Source organism: Myotis nattereri, assembly GCF_964212035.1.
Source record: "Myotis nattereri genome assembly, chromosome: 1".
NCBI lineage: Eukaryota > Metazoa > Chordata > Mammalia > Chiroptera > Vespertilionidae > Myotis > Myotis nattereri.
Window position 1 is genome coordinate 7871189 of NC_138075.1, and position 18223 is coordinate 7889411.

Sequence of the window (18223 nt, forward strand, 5' to 3'; positions counted from 1 at the left end):
TGGATGGATGGATGGAGAGATGAATTGGTGGAGAGATGAATAGGTAGATGGGTGGGTGGGTGGGTGGATGTATGTATGAATTGGTTGATTGAGTGGATGGATGGATGAATGAGTGAACTAGATTGTGGGATGGATTGGTGGATGGGAGGATGAATTGGATGGATGGATGGATTGGATGGATAGATAGATGAATGGGTGGATGGATGAATGGGTGGCTGGGTGGATAGATGGATGTATGGGTGGGTGGATGTATAGATGGATGGATGGATGGGTAAATGGGTGGTTGGACAGATAGATGGATGGATGGTGGATGGATGGATGGAGAGATAGATGAGTGGATCAACAGATGTATGGCAGGAAGCAGACAGGACCCAGCTTTGGCAAATGTGGATGGTTAGACTCTGTAATAGCGTCAACCAGAGATGTTGTGGAAGTACCTGGGACCCTAGTGGGTGTCATGGCAAAACCTGGAGTGGATGCTCTCATCTCTGGTCAGCCCCTCCCTGAAAACAACAAGGCCATCTTGTTGCTCCATTTGATTTTTTCTTTTTAAAAAAGAACTTATTAAAGATTACTTAACTGCAAAATGAAACCATACGCGAGCAACTAAATAGGATGTGACTCAGTCCCCGAAGCAGGGTGGCCTGTGGTGGGTAGCTTCTCCGGGGCTGTCCACCCTGGTGTGGGGTCAGAGCAGGGCGCCTAGAAAAGAAGCACTCCTTCCAAGGCTGACTTGCAGCCAGGACGATGCTCTCACCTCAGCTCATCAAGATGCAGATTCTAACGCACGCAGGTTTAGACCTGCTAACTCCATCCCTCACCTGTACACCAGGCTGGCCAATTGCCCATGAGATGAGGTTCCCTCCCAGCTTTGGGTGCTGTCTTCCATCTTCCCCTAAGTGCCTAAGGAAACTTCCTGGAAGAGTTGGGCAAGGTGGGCCTGGAGGTCGAACCTCGGTCCAGGGTCCATGCTATCTCCTGGACACAGTCATAGATGCACAAGTCCCTTATGCCTCCATCTTGTTCCCATGGCGGCCCAAGGGACTCTGACACTGAAATCCTCGCTGAAAGCCAGAGATGATCTCTGCTTGCCTGTCCTCTGGCTACAGCTTAGCAGCCAGAGCAAAGCAGAAAACGGCTTGATTCTCGGTGAACCCATGAGACACCTGTCCCGTCCAGAAGGACTCCTGGGATTGGTGCCATGGTGGTGGAACAAGGTTCAATTCCCGCCCACGTGCTCACTCACCTGAGAGAAGTTAGCAGGAGGCCCCAGGGACCTGGAAAAGGGAACAGCCATTTTTGGCAAAGTCAAGGGAAGATGGTTTTGGGGCTGGGCCTTCAGGAGATGGGAGGTGCCACTCGCAGTTCTGAACTCACCTGGTGAACACACCTCGTGGGCCCTATGTTCATGGGGGAGGGGGTGGGGGACTAGCCAGGCCTCCGGAACAGCTTCCTGGAGCCGCGGGCAGTGCTTACACAGGCCTTCCAGCTCACCCGCTCTTGGAACTGCAGGAACCATGGCAAAGAACACAATTTCCAGTAAATAACAGGGTGGTCTGGGCTTTTTCCCCAAGAAGAAGGCTCCAGAGAGTCAGTCAGACAAAGCCACCTCAGGGGTCTGGACACAGCTTCACTGGAATGTCAGTTAAAAACGACTCGTGTTTGGGTTGTCATCTGTTACTACAAATCACTCGCTGCCTTCTGCCACAAACATCCCTGTGTCTAGATTTAACGAACTGTAGTGAAAAGTGGGATGCAGGTCTCCGGAAGCCCGGACCCACCCACCACGGAGGCTCACAGGCGGGCATCGCCCTGGAGGTAGCTGAGGAGTGAGACGCGAGAGGGTGTCCCCAACATCCAACAAGGCATGCTTGATCTGGGTCAGATGACTGCACCCCCTTTACCACCAGGCTGCAGCCGACCCCGGCTTTACCAGCCTGTGCCGAGACTGTGGGAACAAAGTGGGCATGGACCAGGACCTGACAAGGGGGCCCATCCACCCATGTTCCAGACGATTCTGTGAAAGAGACTGGATGCTCAGCAAGACACTGGCCAGCTCAGGTTTTCCTGAGGCCCAGACACACATTCAAAGTATGGGGGGCGGGGGAGTCTCCTCTGACACCACTGACCAGCCAGCCTTTTCTGTTCTTCCTGGGAGCCTGGTGGGCGCCCCAGAGCAGCCCACCACCGGGACCTGCCCCTCCCCCAGATCCCCTTTCAGAAGGAGCCCATCCCCTAGGAGACTGAGAGCTGGGTCCCTGTTCTGTGGGCCAGACACACCGCTGATCGAGAGGGGCGTGGCTCCAGGACAGGGGTCTCACACTGGGGTCCCAGGACTCCCTGCAACCCAAAGATGAATGTGCCCACAAACCCCCTCAGTGCCAGCGTGCTGGTGTGCACGTTCCTCTGGGAACAGGATCCAGTTTTTACCGTATTTCTAAAGGCCTCTGTGTGCCATGGAGGGGTCACACCAAAGAATGCTCTGGTCTCAAGAGAGGCTGTGGGGGCAGCGGGGAGGTGCGGGGTCAGAGCAGACTGGATTCCCATCCCGGCCAGCTCCCATGATTGCCGGTGAGCCAGCTGGTCTGCCTGTCTGTTCCTACCTGTTCCACCGGCTACCTGGGCTGTCAGGACAGAACCCAGGTGCCGTGTTGCCTCGATGTCTCGTGTCTGCGTGGGAACATCACAGCTCATGTTCCCGGCCTCACGCGGCCCACGTGCCAGGGAGAGCTGGGCGTGTGGCTGGAACCTTCTTTGTGGGAATAACCATGTCCTTCTGGGGCCCCGTGGGGACTTCCGAATCTATGGAACTTCGGTGCCTCCATTTCTTGTGTAATTCTCACAGCGGCCTCGTCAGGCTGGGCTCACTGGATACGAATATAAGAACCAAGAGGCCCGTAGCCGGCCCAACAGGCAGAGGAGAGGGCACTGCCCAACCTGCCCGCCCCAGCCGGCCTCTCACTGAAGTTCTGTCTACAGAGGGTACGTGTTCCCCTGGGGCCCCACAGGCGGAAAGTCTGGGTTGTCTGAGCTCCGTTCCCCTGGCACTAACTGGCCTGCCTTTCCTTGATTCCACCCCCACCGCAGCCGAGGCCGCACGGGGCTGGCTGCGGGAGCGGCCCCAGAGGCTCGTTAGGAGGCCGGCCATAATGAGCGGCTGCAGCATCGGGCCACGCGGCCCGCGGGGCGCTGTTACATAAGCGAGCACCTCCTCCGCCCTCCGCATTACCGCTCCCACCACGCGCCCGCCCCCCGCACGGAGCTGTGACAGTCAGCGAGGCACCTGCCACCGCACACCCCCGGTGCCCAGAGCAGGCGGGAGTGATCACATCCGCCTGATGAGGGTGAGCCCAGAGGGCCAATCAGTGGGGCAGCCCAGCAGGAGAGCGAGAGCCCAGGGCCCAGAGCCTGAGGCCAGCGCCTCCATCCTCATCAACGCCCAGTGGGAGGGGTCCCCCCTAAAGCCCGTGAACTCTGGAGGTCTGGAGGTCTGCCCAGGTGGACAGTGGCGAGCTGCCCAGCCCCACCTCCAGCCGACACAGCAGATATCTGAGCTGCGGGGATTCTAATGTCAGTCTGGTCTGAGCCTCTCCTCCACATCCCAGCGAGGTGGACGGGGAGCTCACTCCAGCCCACCTGGCTCTGAGCATAGAAACTTCTGGAGGTGAAGTGAAAATTGAGCACCCCTCGCCCCCCAGGCCCTAGGCACGAGTTCTGCTGCCCAGGGCCTCACAGGGGAGGCTTCTGTAGGTGGCGGACACAGGCCCGGCCATCACCGCTCAGTGGAAGCCCGGTTCCATCCGAGCCAAGAGAAAGCCCTCGGGGAGATGGCACCCAGCACCGGGAGCCTGTCCCCTGCTCACGCCCACCCAGGAACCGCTGCGGCTTCTCGGGGCAGGTGGCCCTCGGCTGCTCCGGGGAGGCGGCAAGGCGCGAGGAAAGGCCACTGAGTGAACTCACTCACTGGACCGTGTTTCCTCGTGGGAGACAAGGCGATGATCAGGTGTGAGGTCTGTGCACAAAGGAGGCGTCCTCTAGTTCCAGAGCCTTCGCTGGCTCCTGCCTCTGGAGCTTTGCAGGCACGGGCGGCCCCCTCCTCCCTGAACCCGCCCTCCGCACACCCTGGCTTTCCTGTCTGCAGAGCCAACGCCCCGGGCCTTCCGCAGCTCCTTTCCCCGGACCAGCCGGGTCCCCTGGGGTGGCCTGCGGTGTCCCTGGCCCTCGGGCCCCCCTCCCCTCCGACAGGAGCCCTGCTGGCCCCACAGGCTGTCATCGCCCCCCCTTAGTTCTCTCCAAGCCGCTGCTGGTTTCGGAGCCTGGAACGTCTGACATGTTTTCCCAACATTTGCTTCTCATTTCAAAGGGCAAACCTGGCACGTCGGGGAAGGTTCCGTGTTTTCCTCCTCCGCCGGCTCCCCTCTGCCTTCTCCTCGCAGGGAGAAGCGTCTGTGAAGTTGATCTTGGGTGGCTGTTCTCAAATAACTGGGCCGAGAAGCTGACCAGGAGCGAGCAGGACCAGCCCGCGTCTCTGGCAGCTTCGCTTTCCCATGGGCGTTTCCAAAGAGGGTTTGGTGCGAAGGGTGTTTCTGGAACTCGTCGGGTTTCTCCGGTCCGTGCCGACGGCCGTCCACAAATCGCATTTATCATGGGAAGGGCAGGGCCCACCAGCTGTCCAAGGGCCGCTGAGCCCAGCCACAGCCCGCACAGCGCTGGGCCTGCCTCTGCGTGCCTGCTCTAAGCGTCCCGTGGACACAGGACCCTGGGCTGTGAGTCGGAGCTCCCCGTCCCCGAGAGGCCCCCTTCCAGCAAAGGTGGCCGAGAAGGTGAAGGGGGAGAGAGTGTAGCACTGGGCCCAAAGCCCAGCCCACCGAGGGTCACCCGGGAGATCGATCTCGGGGTGGCGCCACTCCCTGAGCCTCAGTGGTCCCGTCGGGACAAGGGAATGACAATAGCACCCACCTCTTCGCAGAAGCCACGTGGGCTCCGTGAGGCCCCCGCAAATGCCCCTGGGTTTCCTGTTGGTAACACTGTTCTGAGCACACAGCTTCCCACCGCTCTCATTTCTACTCAGTTAAGGCACCATCGCCACGGGCTGGGACACAGTAGGGAGAAAGGGCTCCTGCTTCCTGTGGGCGGGAGGTAGGGGTGGACTCATCTTGGGTGAGCTAGACGTCTCTCAGTAAAGGGGTCCCCTCTGCTGTCCCCTCCCAGGGGTCCAAAGCAGGGTGAAGGCTTCGTGGCCAGGGGGCATGAGGCTGAGGCAAGGGGCATAGAGCCCTGCCCACCCTTTGCCAGGAGGCTTCTCTGACCAGACCGAGCCTTTATTCACATTTTCAAGAATGGGAGCAAAAGCACCCCCCAACCCACCCACTGGGCCCAACTAAACTCATTCCAGAGATAGGGAAACTGAGGCTGGTGTCCCCCAGGCAATCCAGGAGCCGAAGGCAGCAGCAGAAGGGCCGAGCCTAATGTGTGTGTTGGGGGGGCAGGGGGGTCCTACCAGCTGCTGGGACAGCAGAGGCCCCGTCACTGGTCACTGACGAAAGGTCAGACCCGACTGCCCAGGAAACAGAAGCGCAGCGCGCTGACCTTTCTGGGCCAAAAGGAGGACAGTTTGATGCCATAACACATTTCGTTATGAAAGCAGCCGGGAAACCTTCACGGAGGCACGGCCAGCAGCCTTGCTCAATTAGCATGAACGCGGGCCTCCCTCCTCTCCAGGCCGCCACCCCGGCTTCCAGAAGGCAGAGGCTTGGCCCAAACCACAGCCCGTGGCCCGGGAGTGGGAGCAGGGCTCTGCCGGGGCCTGCTGTCCACCGGCTGCTCCACCTACTTCGTCCGTCGGCCGGTTGGCTTCTGTGCCGCACCCTGTGCCGGCCGGGGTCTGGGAGATGCGTGGGAGTAGATGTGGCCGTGGGTGTGAGCTCCCTCCCACTCCCAGACTCTGCTCCATGTCACCTCTGAGCTGAGCCAACCTGTGCTTTCCTTTGCCACCTGCTCCAACTTGTGCCCACCTGTGCCCACCTGCTCCGTCTTCGGGTACTGGCTGTACACACTGGTAAACAAAGTGTCTATCACAAGGGGAGGGCAGCTGGAAGGCCAGATTTCTTTCATGCAAACTTATATCCTTGGAAAGGGATTGAAAACACATTTATCCTCATAAAAAGGGCCCGAGCTGCTGCTTTAGGATGCGCTGTTGTTGGTTACTGCCTTCTGATGGTACCCCAGACACAGACCTACGCTCCTTCCAGCGAGCCCCAGGGTGGCCCATGAGCCAGGGCTGAGACCTGGTGGGCGGCACGGGGGAGACTCGGCCTCCCTTCGTACCCACGGGACACATGGCCACACACCCACCCTCGTTGGCCCGGCCCAGAATCCTCACTGTGTGTCTCTTCACCCCTCTAAATGGCTCTGCCAAACTGGACAAGCAAATGTGCCCCCCTTTCCCACCTCTGGGCCTTTGCACAGGCTGTGGCCCCACCTGTTTGCAGTGCCCTCCCTTTCCCACCTCTGGGCCTTTGCACAGGTTGTGGCCCCACCTGTTTGCAGGCCGTTTCCACCCCGCCCCCCCCAGGCCTTCCCTTCCCCCCCTGAGTTCTCCCCTCTCCTGAGAGTGGATTTGGGAGAGACTGTGATGGCTGCAGGCTGGCAGGTCCTGGAAGCCCAGGCAGCACCCCTGCCAAGACACTCGGTCATGTGCACCCTTCCCTAATCCTCTGGGCCATGGGTGTGAGCTCCTGGGGAGGGAGGGGCCCTGTCTCTAATGATGAGCCATGGGGCTGATGGGTCTTACCACCTCTCATCAGCACGACTACCACACAAGTTATCTTCCTTTAAGAGATGGAGGGCCCTGGAGCTCAGAGAGGTTAAGCACCCATCCCCAGGTCACCCAGCACGTGGCAGGGCTGGGACTCAGCCTCTATCCTTAAGTCTCCTGCTCTTGTTCCAGCTCTACCCCAGCTGCCTCCTCCCCCTGTTCCGGGGAGGGGGTGGGGGAGGCAGGAAGGCTCCCTGTGTTTATGGCACAATCCTGGAGATTGCTCCTCCCGGCCCTCGCACCCCCAGATCTGGAGGAGGGATCTGAGGCTACAGACCGGCAGAGTGCCTCCCGGGGTGCAGCACAGCCGGGCAACCTGTGATTAATTTTCCCGTCCTCATTAATTCCCGGATTTCTCCCTCTCATTACGAGGCGGTGGGCGGCGCGGCTGGGGCTGCATGCTGGCCTGGCTCGGAGCAGGCTTACGGGAAGGCCGGGCGCTCCTAATTGCCTTGCCCAGTCTCCGACTGGCTCATTAGGGGTAATGAAATCTGCAAGCCCAGTGCCCAGGGAAGCGCCGGCGCCCCTCCAGGAAGACATGCAGGCAGGACTCTTCAGAGGAAAACACCCCAACAAGCAAGGGGTGCAGAGGCCTGGCTGGGCTGGGCTGGGCGTGGGGGGGCTCGATCCAATGAGGCAGCAGGGAGACGGGGGCCTGGGGCTGGGCCTGCAGGACAGGGCACCGGAGGAGGGTCTGGGTCCTTCTCCCAAAGCTCGCCATTAGTTGCCTTTTCTGGGAAGAGCAGGTTCCAGCGCCACCCCCCCGCCCCCGCCACTGCCCCCACCCCCGACCCCAGCCACCCCATCCCACATAGGGGATCTGCCCCCTTCTCCATCCCACTGCCCCGAGCACCCTCCAGGGTGGGCAGGCTCAGGCCTCCTCCCTGGCCTTAGTCTCCGGTCTCCCCCTGCCCTTTCCTTGTCTACTCAGAGAGAACCCTCTAGAACCCACCTGGCACCCAGGGCCCCTGAGACAGGCCCAGGGCCCTCGGCTGCACTTTCCCTCCCCCACAGCTGGGCCTCGGCCCTCAGGGTCCTCCAGGCAGCTCAGCCTCCGGCCAGGAACGTCCCTTTCATCCTCTCCCACCTGCGGCCTCTGCTCAGGCCAGGCCGCCCTTCCCTCCATCTCCCCAAGGAGGAGTGTGACCAGCCCTCCAAGGCCCCCAGGCGCTCACCTGCACTTAATTGGGGCCGTTCTCGTGCCGCCCCATTGCTCCTCTGCTTGCTGGCCTCTCTGCCCCGAGCTGGAGCGTTTTTCTCTGGATCCCCAGCGATGCTCAGCCCAGGCTGCGTACACAGCAGGGGCATAATAAGTGCAGGCTGTGATGAGCAGCAATGCCTTCTCTCCACTGGCCCCTCATGTTCTGCCGTCTGTGCCTTGGAGCTGGCCCCACCCAGTGTGGCTTTCCGGGGAGGTGTGGGCAGCTCCTGTCCTCCCCAGCCTGGAGGATGGCCAGCAAGTCCCTGCTTCTCCTGAGACAGGAAAGCCACTCACGGAGCCCAAGCGGAGAAGACGTGAGGGTGAGTGGTCAAGGCAGGGGACTGCTGCCCTGCCTCCCGCACACGGGCCTGGGTTGGAGAGGCTGGCCGGCGGCCTGGGACTGCCTGTGTGGCCAGCTCCAGCCCTGGTGATGGTGCCGATGGCCACCTCCCCCCAGGGCCCTCGTGGGAGCTGGGAGGGAAGGTAGTGACTGACTTCTCCGCCTGGTCTTCAAAGCCTTCCTGGGCATTCCCAGCTCCATCCCCACAATTCTGGGCGAGCCCTCAGGTTGCTCTGTGAGTTAGACGCCATGTTGCTGTGAGGAAACCCCCACACACAGTGCCTAACAACAGTTTGGATCCACGATCTTGCCGTATGGTGATCAGAGGTCTGACCGGGTTCCACAGCTGACACCGAGGCTTGGGCAGGGCTGGTTCTTTCTGCAGCTCCAACACGGAAGCCATTTCCTGGCCTTTCCCAGCATCTGGGACCCATCACGCCCTGGATCAATGCCCCTTCCTCCAGCCTCAAAGCCAGCAATGGCTGGCCAAGCCTTTCTTGGTCGCATCGCTTTGACCCTGACTGTCTGGCCTAGTTCTTCACCTTATAGGGACCCTGTGATGACCCTGGGCCCACTGGAGAATCTAGAACCAGCTTTTTCATTGGTTGCTTGTGCTTAAGTTGGCATAGCTCGGGTAGTGAACACACAGTACAATACTGTATACAGATGATGCATTATAGAGTTGTACACCTGAAACCTATATCATTTTATTAACCAACTAGAGACCCGGTGCACAAAATTCACCCACGGATAGGGCTGATCAGGCCTTCCTCTGGCTGCTGGCTGCCGGCCGGGGCCTTCCTTCATTCCACGCTGCCCTCTGGGGGTCAGCGCACGTCATAGTGAGCAGTTGAACTCCCAGTCGTCGGTCGAACTCCTGAGGGGACAATTTGCATATTAGCCTTTTATTATATAGGATGTCACCCCAATAGAGTCAATTAAACTTAAAAATTAAAAAGAAATTAAGGTGTCGGAGCTAAGAGACCATTATCTAATTCTGGGTCAGGAAGCCTGTGTTTTCTTCTAAGACAATTAGAATTTTAAATCAGTTTAAATGTAGCTCTTTGATCTCTTTAAATTAATATTACACATGGTGTGAGGTGGGGTCCCAAGTTCATTTTTTTTGCACGTGGATATCCAGGTCTATTGGCACCATTGTTGCAAGATTTTTCTCTGACCATGGAATTTTCTTGGCAGCCTTCTCAAAAGTCAAAACTGTACCTGTAAGGGTTAATTTCTGGACTCTCGGACCTATTTTATTGATCTATATGCCTATTCATCTGTCAGTACCACACTCTTGATTACTACACAACTGATAGCTTTGTAGTAAGTTTTGAAATCAGGCAGTGTAAGTCTGCCTACTTGTTTTTTTGTTTTGTTGTGTTTTTCACCTTGTTTTGGTTATTCTGGACTCTGGTATTTCCATATGAATTTTAGGATTGGCTTGTCAATGTCTGAGAAAAACCAGGATTTCAATAGAAATTTCACTAACTCTCTATCAATTTGGGAGTATTGCCATGTTAACAATATTAATACTTTCAATCTATGAACTTGGGCTGTTTTGCCGTTTACTTAAGACTTAAATTTTCTTTCAATGATGTTTTGTGCTTTTCAGTGCACAAGCCTTATACTTTTGTTACATTTATTCTAAGTATTTTATTCTTTTTGATACTCTTGCAAGTAAAATTGTGTTCTTAATTTCACATTTGATTGGTTTATTCAATGATAGAAATACAATTGGATTTTGTAGATTGATTTTTATCCTGCAACCTTGCTGAACTCCTCAGACCTAAGTGTGTGTATGTATGTGTGTGTGTGTGTTCCTTAGGATTCTCTATGTGCAAGATCATGCCATTTATAAATATTGTTTTATTTCTTCCTTTAAAATCTAAATGCCTTCACTTCTACTTCTTGCTTACTTTCCCTGGATAAACCCTCAGCACAACGTTAGTGGAGGAAGTGGGTATCGTGGTCTTACTCCTGACTTTAGGGGCAAAGCTTTTAGACTTTCACCATTAAACACGGTGTTAGGTGTAGGTATTGCATAGATGTTCTTTATTAGCTTGAGAACATTCCCTTATATTTCACATCCGTTGTGTAAAACAACATGAAATGGGGTTATAAACGAGTACTAGGGGTTTTAAAAAAATTGTTTTTTGGATCTTTTTTTGATGATCGTGTGGTTTTTCTCCTTTATCCTAGGAATATAGTATATTACATTTATTGACTTGGGATGATTTCTTGACCAGATATAGGCCTATTCATATTCTTTTTTATGAGTTCTAGCAGATTGTGTCTTTCAAGGAATTGGTGCATTTCATGTAGGATATCAAATTTGCGGGCATAGATTTGTTCATGGCATTCCTTCCTTACCCTTTTCATGGCCATGGGGTCTGTAGTGATGCCCCTTTCCTTTCTGATATCAGTAATTGGAATCCTCTTTCTTTCCGTAGTTTGCCTGGCTAGAGGCTTATTGGTTTGATCGATCTTTTCAGAGAACCAGCTTTTGGTTTCATCGGTTTTTCTCTATAAGTTTCCTAGCTTCAATTTCATTGCTTTCTGCTTTAACTTTTATTATGTCTTTTCCTCTGCTTACTTTGGAAGTAATTTGCTCTTCTGTTTTCTAGCTTCCCAAGGTGGAAACTTAGATGATTACGTTTAGGTTGTTCTTTAACTATATATGTGTTCAGTGCTAGAAATTTCTCTGATGCCCGGCCAGTGTGGCTCAGTGGTTGAGTGTCGACCCATGAGCCAAGAGGATATGGTTTGATTCCCGATCAGGGCACAGGCCTGGGTTGTGGACTCAATCCCCAGTAGGGGACAAGCAGGAGCCAGCTGATTGATGATTTTCTCTCATCATTGATGTTTCTATCTCTATCTCCCTCTCCCTTACTCTTTCTGAAGTCAATTTTTTAAAGAAAGGTTTAAATTTTCCTTTTGGGCACTGCTCTCACTGCATCCTACAAATATTGTTAAGTTGTGCTTTTATTTTCATTTAGTTCAAAATATTTTTTTGTTAATCCTCACCCGAGGATCTTTATTTTTACCACTGATTTTTTTTTTTTTTTAAGAGAGAGCGGAAGGGAGGGAGGGGGAGAAAGAGAGAGAGAGAAACATAGATGTGAGGGAGACATGTGGATTGGTTGCCTCCCACATGCACTCTGGGACCAGGAATGAGCCTGCAACCCAGACACATGCCCTTGACTGAGGATTAAGCCCTTGACCCTTCAGTGCACAGGCCAGCACTCTAACCACTGATCCACACCAGCCAGGGCTACTTCGAAATATTTTAAAACTAGAGGCCCGGTGCATGAAATTCGTGCACGGGGAGTCGGTGTGGGGGGTGGGGGTCCCTCAGCCAGGCCTGCAACGATGCCAATGTCCTTTGCCCTGGCCTCTGGCCCAAGGCCCCTCCCCTCCCTCCACACAGCCAGGGTGTGGGTAATGCGCTTGTGTTGCTGGGGCAACCGCCAGTGTCCCACCCCGGCCACTATGGGTGCCGCCATCTTTGTCGGGGAGTGATGGTTAATTTGCATATTACTCTTTTATTAGATAGGAGTTTGAGATTTCTTCTTTGACCCCCGTGTTATTGGGAAGTGTGTTGTTTAGTCTCTATGTATGTTGGGACTATCCAGCCATCTTTCTGTTATTGATTTCTAGTTTAATTCTATCGTGGACATCTCAGCCCTCTGCTTTTTCTGTCAAGCCTTCTATTAGCCTATTGCTTGCTCACCTGTTACCCACTGCCTCGGGTTGCCACGGAAGCTACACATTTGTCTGTGAGTGTTTTCGCCAAATGCTCTGGGGAAAGGCTTTTTGTGCCAGGAGGACTCCAAGTCAGGTCCATCACCACCGCTCTGCAAACGGGGTCTTTTCACACCATCAGACTGTTCAGCGACGACACCGCTCTGGTAATGAGGCTCTGAATTCGCTCCCACTGCGTTTCTGGCCTTCATCTCCATCCCCGGCCCCACGGAGTTGGAGATGGGCTGGGAGGCTGGGAGCACGGAAAGTTAAAAAGCTGCTGAGCGTGATCTTTTTACAAGATCAGCCATTTTTCTTGAATAAACACTCTTAGGGTCGCTGCAAGCTTTTGGCCCATTTCCAGGGCTCTGGAGAAGTCGGTCCTGCTCATTGTTTTCATGGAGAAGAGACTTTTCGGAGGCCCGTTTTCACGGAGGTATCCCCTCTGCCTCTTCCACGGAGGCGTCCTGTCTCCCAGGAGGAGGCCTGGGGGAGGCCCGAGGCAGAAGCCCGCTGGAGGCCTGGAAGCGGCCTCCGCTCCTTTGGGGCTTTTCTTGGCCTCTTTTCCGCGGCCGTGAAAAGCCGTGTTCAGCAGAGACGGTCCCAGAGGGATTCTCACCTGCACATCCTGCCTCTGTGCGGTGCCCGGAGGCATTTTGAAAACAGAAGGTGAATCTTTTTCTTTGCAGCATCCCCTGCAGCGGCAGCTTTCAACCTTCCTTTCTGCACCCACACAGACATCGCACAGACAGGGGGACGCAGCCACACACCTGTGGAGACACACTGATGCACGACAGGCGTGTGGGACCGAGATCCACCAAGCAACTGCTGCTGTTTCGGGGATGTGCTCGATTCTTCCCTTCTGCTTTGTTCCCTTTAAAACGTGTCGTCCTGGCCCAGCCGGTGTGGCTCAGTGGCTGAGCATTGACCTGTGAACCAGGAGGTCACGGTTCAATTCCCGGTCAGGGCACATGCCCTGGTTGCAGGCTCCGTCCCCAGTGTGGGGTGTGGAGGAGGCAACTGATCAATGATTCTCTGTCATCACTGATGTTTCTATCTCTTTCTCCCTCTCCCTTCCTCTCTGAAATAGATATTGTGTGTGGTCCGCAAATGATGCGATAAATATCCAAATGGCCCTTGGCAGAAAAAAGGTCCCCCACCCCTGCACGAAAGCGTCACCCACAAGTTGAAGTCTCTAGCCCTCAAGGTTGGGGTGCCCCGCGGTGAGAGGGAAAATGGGTGCTCTGAAGAGGAACAGGTGGGCATGGGGGAGCCTGACTCAGCTGTAGCCAGAAAGGTTTGGCTCTTAGAAGAGGGTCACCTTGGGATGCAGGGGGCGTGGAAGGTGGGGGCATCTGGGCACCCTCCCTGCTGGTGCCCCTGGAGCTCAGGTGGCCTGGGAGGGCAGAGAGAAGGGTCCTCCCTACGGGTTCTCTGGCAGGCAAACCTCACTGCGAGCTATTGACCCAGTTTCTCCAATCTATGGGTCCGACTGTGTCTCCCCCAGATTCATACAGAAGCCCCAACCCACAGCGTGATGGTATTTAGAGATGAGGCCTTTGGGGAGGGAGCAGGTCCTGAGGGTGGAGCCCTCAGGATGAGATTAGTGCCCTCATCAGAAGAGACTGAGAGAAATCTCTCTCCCTCCTCTGTGTGGACACAGCGAGCAGACAGCCACCTGCAAGCCAGGAAGTGGGCCCTCACCAGGACCGAACGGGCCAGCACCTTGATCTTGGACTTCCAGCCCCCAGAACTGTGAGGAGTCCATCTACTGTCTGAGCCGCTCCACCTATGGCTGTTTGCTATTGCAGTTCAAACCTCAACTCCCCAGACACTGCAGAGCCCTTTCAACCATTCAGCAAAGTGACCGCTGTGCGCTCACCACTGGGGGACACGTGGCGAAGGGTTCATCCCTGCCCCAAGACTGGTCCGTGTCGGAAACATCCCTTTCACTTTATAAAGCTCCCGCATATCCCATCACATGAGCTCCACCATCAAGGCATCTTGTCTTCATCAGTGAGACAAGCAGCAGGGTGGGGGGTGGGGAGGAGAGGCGGGTGTATTGGCAACATTCCCATCGACAGGAGAGATTCTCCAGGAGAAACTGCACAGCGTGGAAACGCCGAGCTCACGACCCAGAATCCCACACTCTCTTCGCTTGGTGCTGCCTCAGTCTACCTCCCCGAGAGAAGGTGACCGGCCGCTGTGCCTGCCCCAACCTCTCCACACCCGCAGAGGCTCTGAGGCGCTCCCCTCAGAGGAAGCTCCCCGCATAACTGCCCCGAGAGCACCACCATCATCAGTGTCACTGTCATCACCGTCACATCATTCACATCTTTCTCATCTGCACTGTTACCGGCACCTTTAACTTCGCAAGGGAGACAAGCGTTAAGCGCAGGCTCCAGCACGTAGTTGGTGCTCAGTAAATACCCCTCCCTCTTCCTCACTTACGCACTAACCAGCTATCTTGCTATCTCCACTCTAATCATGTGAACAAAAGCAACCGTAACTGTCGTCATCACGGGCTCACTGACGCCGGATGCACACAGTAACTGCTCCCGGGCACTGGCCACTAAGCCTCACAGTTTGGCGAAGGGGAATCACGTTGGTTTCCGGGGCTCAGAAATTTGGCCAAACACTATTCTGGATGTTACTGTGACGCTGGTTTCTGGATGACATTAACATTTGCTGTTGTTGTTTTTGGTAAATCCTCACCCGAGGATATTTTTTCTATTGATGTTTAGAGGAGTGGAAGGGAGGGAGGGAGGGAGGGAGGGAGAGAGAGAGACTGCGCACACCCCAACCAGGGCCAGAGATAGAACCAGCAACCCAAATACGTGCCCTTGACCCAGAATCAAACCCACGACCCTCCGGTGTGAAGGCTCTCACCACTTAGAAACCGGCCAGGGCTGGTATGACATTAACATTGAAATCAGTGGACTCTGAATAAAGCGCATTGCCCTCCATAATGTGGTGGGTCTCACCCAGTCAGTTGAAATCCTGAATAGAACAAAGAATGACTCCCCCTGAGCAAGAATTTTGGAGCAGCCTTCGGGACTCCAACTGCATCTCTTCCCCCGAGTCTCCAGCCTGCCAGCCCACCCTGCAGAGTCTGGACTTCTCAAGCCTGCAAATCACATGAGCCCGCTCTTTAAAATAACTCTCTCTCTCTCTCTCTCTCCATATATGTATCTGGAAAATCTTGACTAATACACACACATAGATATATATACACACTACAAATAGTCACACATAACACACACACATACATACATACACATTGTCTACACAAACACACACCACGCAAGCACACATGCAACACACACTCACCCATATGTACATCATTCATGCACCTCCACACCACACACACACACAGCACATGCACACACACACCACAGCCATAGACAGTCACACTCACGCTCACTAAGCATATGCACACACGCACACAGCATGCCACACACCCAGGCACATGCACACACCCTTCCACAGGGGCCCAATGGAATGAGCTACCTGCCAGCGTGGACAGTCCTCAGACCTCAGGACGCTGCCGTCCAGGTGGGCTCCAGACCCCACGTCTGAGGAAGGGCCCGTTGGCTTTTCTTCCTGGACTCATCCATGAGGTGTGTTGCCTGGGACACGGCCACAGGGAGTTGATGTACATACGCAGTTGTGTCAGGAGTCAGTGAAAAGGAAGGGAAGCCTTTCAGCTGGTGACCGTGGGACCAGATGGCTCTGAGCGAATGGTGGACTGGCCTCAGTGTGGCTTGTGCCATCTGACGACACCCCCAGGCTCGGGCTCCTCTGCTTCAGCAGACAGACAGACAGAGAGGCAGGATGGAGGGGCAGCGAACCAGTCGCTGGATGTGACACAGACCAGGCCAGGACGGTGGCAGGGCCAGGTCATAGAAGGGCAGTGAGGGTGCGGGATTTGGACTGTCCAGCTGGGCCGGATCGGTTGACCCTCCCAGCCCGCCTCCTTCTGGAAGAGCCTGTCCCCTTCCCCCTCCCAGGCAGGCGCAGGAAGTCCGAGACGCGGCTGGGCCTCCATGGGTGTCGCTCAGAGTGGACCCAAGCCCCCTCCGTGGTCTCAGATCAGCATCACTTGAATCAAAAACACAATCCGAGCGAAGTGGAAACATCTGCAGCAAATGTTGGCTTCGGCTTCTCCACACGTGGAAATGATGACATCCCTTCCTCAGACAAAACCGTCTGCAACAGACAGAACTCTGTGGAAGGTTCCACGGCGGCCCAGCTTTCCAGCGGAAAATGAAATCTACGGCGTCTCCACCAGCGGCCATCACAGCTGCTCCAGGGCAGCGAGCCGGCCGCTGGATGTGACACGGAGCCGAGCAGGATGGCGGCGGGCCGGGTCGCTGAAGGGCAGTGGCGGTGCGGGGTTCTGGACTGTTCCGCTGGGCTGGATGGGTTGACCCTCCCAGCCCTCCAGCCCCACATCTGCATGAGGGCAAGGGGGGTGGGAGGGCAGAGGGCCCGCCCTGGGCAGACTGTTGAACCTATTACCAGCGCATTCCGCGGACAAGGACCCCCCTCTGCAGCTGAGGCAAGGGAGGCCCAGTACGAGGACACCCGTGTGTTGTTAATAAAGAGGAAGGAGGCGGCCACCTTCCCCCCTCTCCTCCCTGCAGGTTTCAGAGGCCCGATCCGAGGCTGAGCCTGTGGTTTGCTGTGCACGGCCACTGGCCCCCTGCCCCTGGGACTGTCCACTCGCCCCTCTGAATGGAATCCCCTCTCCTTCTGCACTGCTGTCCAAATGCGCTGCAATCGACCCTGACTGCTTTCTCAAGAGGAATCCACATGCCCTCCTGAGATTGGAGCAGAAGGTCTCATTCCCGGTCGGTGGGCAGGACTGGCTAATTCCCGGCCACTGCCCGAGGCCACACAACACCCCGCCTCACCTCCTCACTCCGCCTTCCAGCCAGGGGGTCTGGGAACCTGGGGTAGGCGAGCTGGGGTCAGAGGCACCAGCCCTTCTTTGTTGACCTGCACAAAATGCTTTCCCACACTACCTTGGCCCAGAAGGACACGGCCTGACCCAAAGGCCCAACACCTCCCGGCCCCGCAAGCTGCAGATGGATGGCACCATGGCCCACAGCCCCGTGCTGTGCCCAAAGCCTGGCCGGGCGGCCAGTTCCCCCAGCACTCACCAGCCACCCGCCTGCCTCAGAGACCGGCTGCCCGTGAGATCCAGCCCGGTCCCTGCTGTCGTCTTCTCTCCCGAAAGGCTGTGCTGGGCCAGGCTCTGCCCGTCACAGTCCAGCGATACGGACACGAAGTCAGGCTCCTTTTCCGGACTCAGCTCCTCCCTCGGCTCCACCACGTGCTGCAGGTGAGTCGCGTGGGAAAAGCACGTGGCTCTGCGATTGGAGGCTGGTCAGACAAACCAGCAGCACCACCGGAGCACCGCCAATCGCTTTGGTGGCTTGTGCCAGGTGACTTCCGCTCCACCACCGAGGTGCCTTCTGCAAGAACGGACTCACCCAGGGAGAAGGGCCCGTGAGGAGCATGTGTGCCGTTTGTTGCCTGGGCTTCCGCTGCAGGAGGTGTGGCCTCCGGTGTGGGCAGAGCACTTTAGGGACCACAAAATAGCTGGTTCTTTGGAGCAGTGGGTGGAGGGCTGGCTTGCACGTCCCCGGTTAATGTCTTCTCTTCGCCATCAGATTGTTTGCTGGCAGAGATCACAGACATGCTCCAGAAAGGGTTCATAACATGCCCCAGACAAAGAAACGCAACGGTCTTGGTCATCAGACACTTCTGTCCCCAGCATCCATGTTGCCAGATAACCAAGCTGCGCACCTCATCCCGGGGGCTCTCACTGCCGGAGCCCTGTCAGCACCCTGATCCACCCACCGGGTCCAGAAGCCGCCTTCCAGCACCAAGTGGCTCAGAATGATCTTCCTAAGAGAGGCTTTTGAATAAGCTAAACTTTTATACATCTACTCACAAAGTTACCACTTCCAGCAGCCTTTCTTCATTTATTTCACAGAGATTCGGATATCCACATGGTCCATTTCCTGAAGGACCTTTAGAAATATTTCTCACAGCGCCAACTCTGCCTATCATGAATTCTTCCAGCTTTTGCGTGTCTGATTAAGTCTTTATT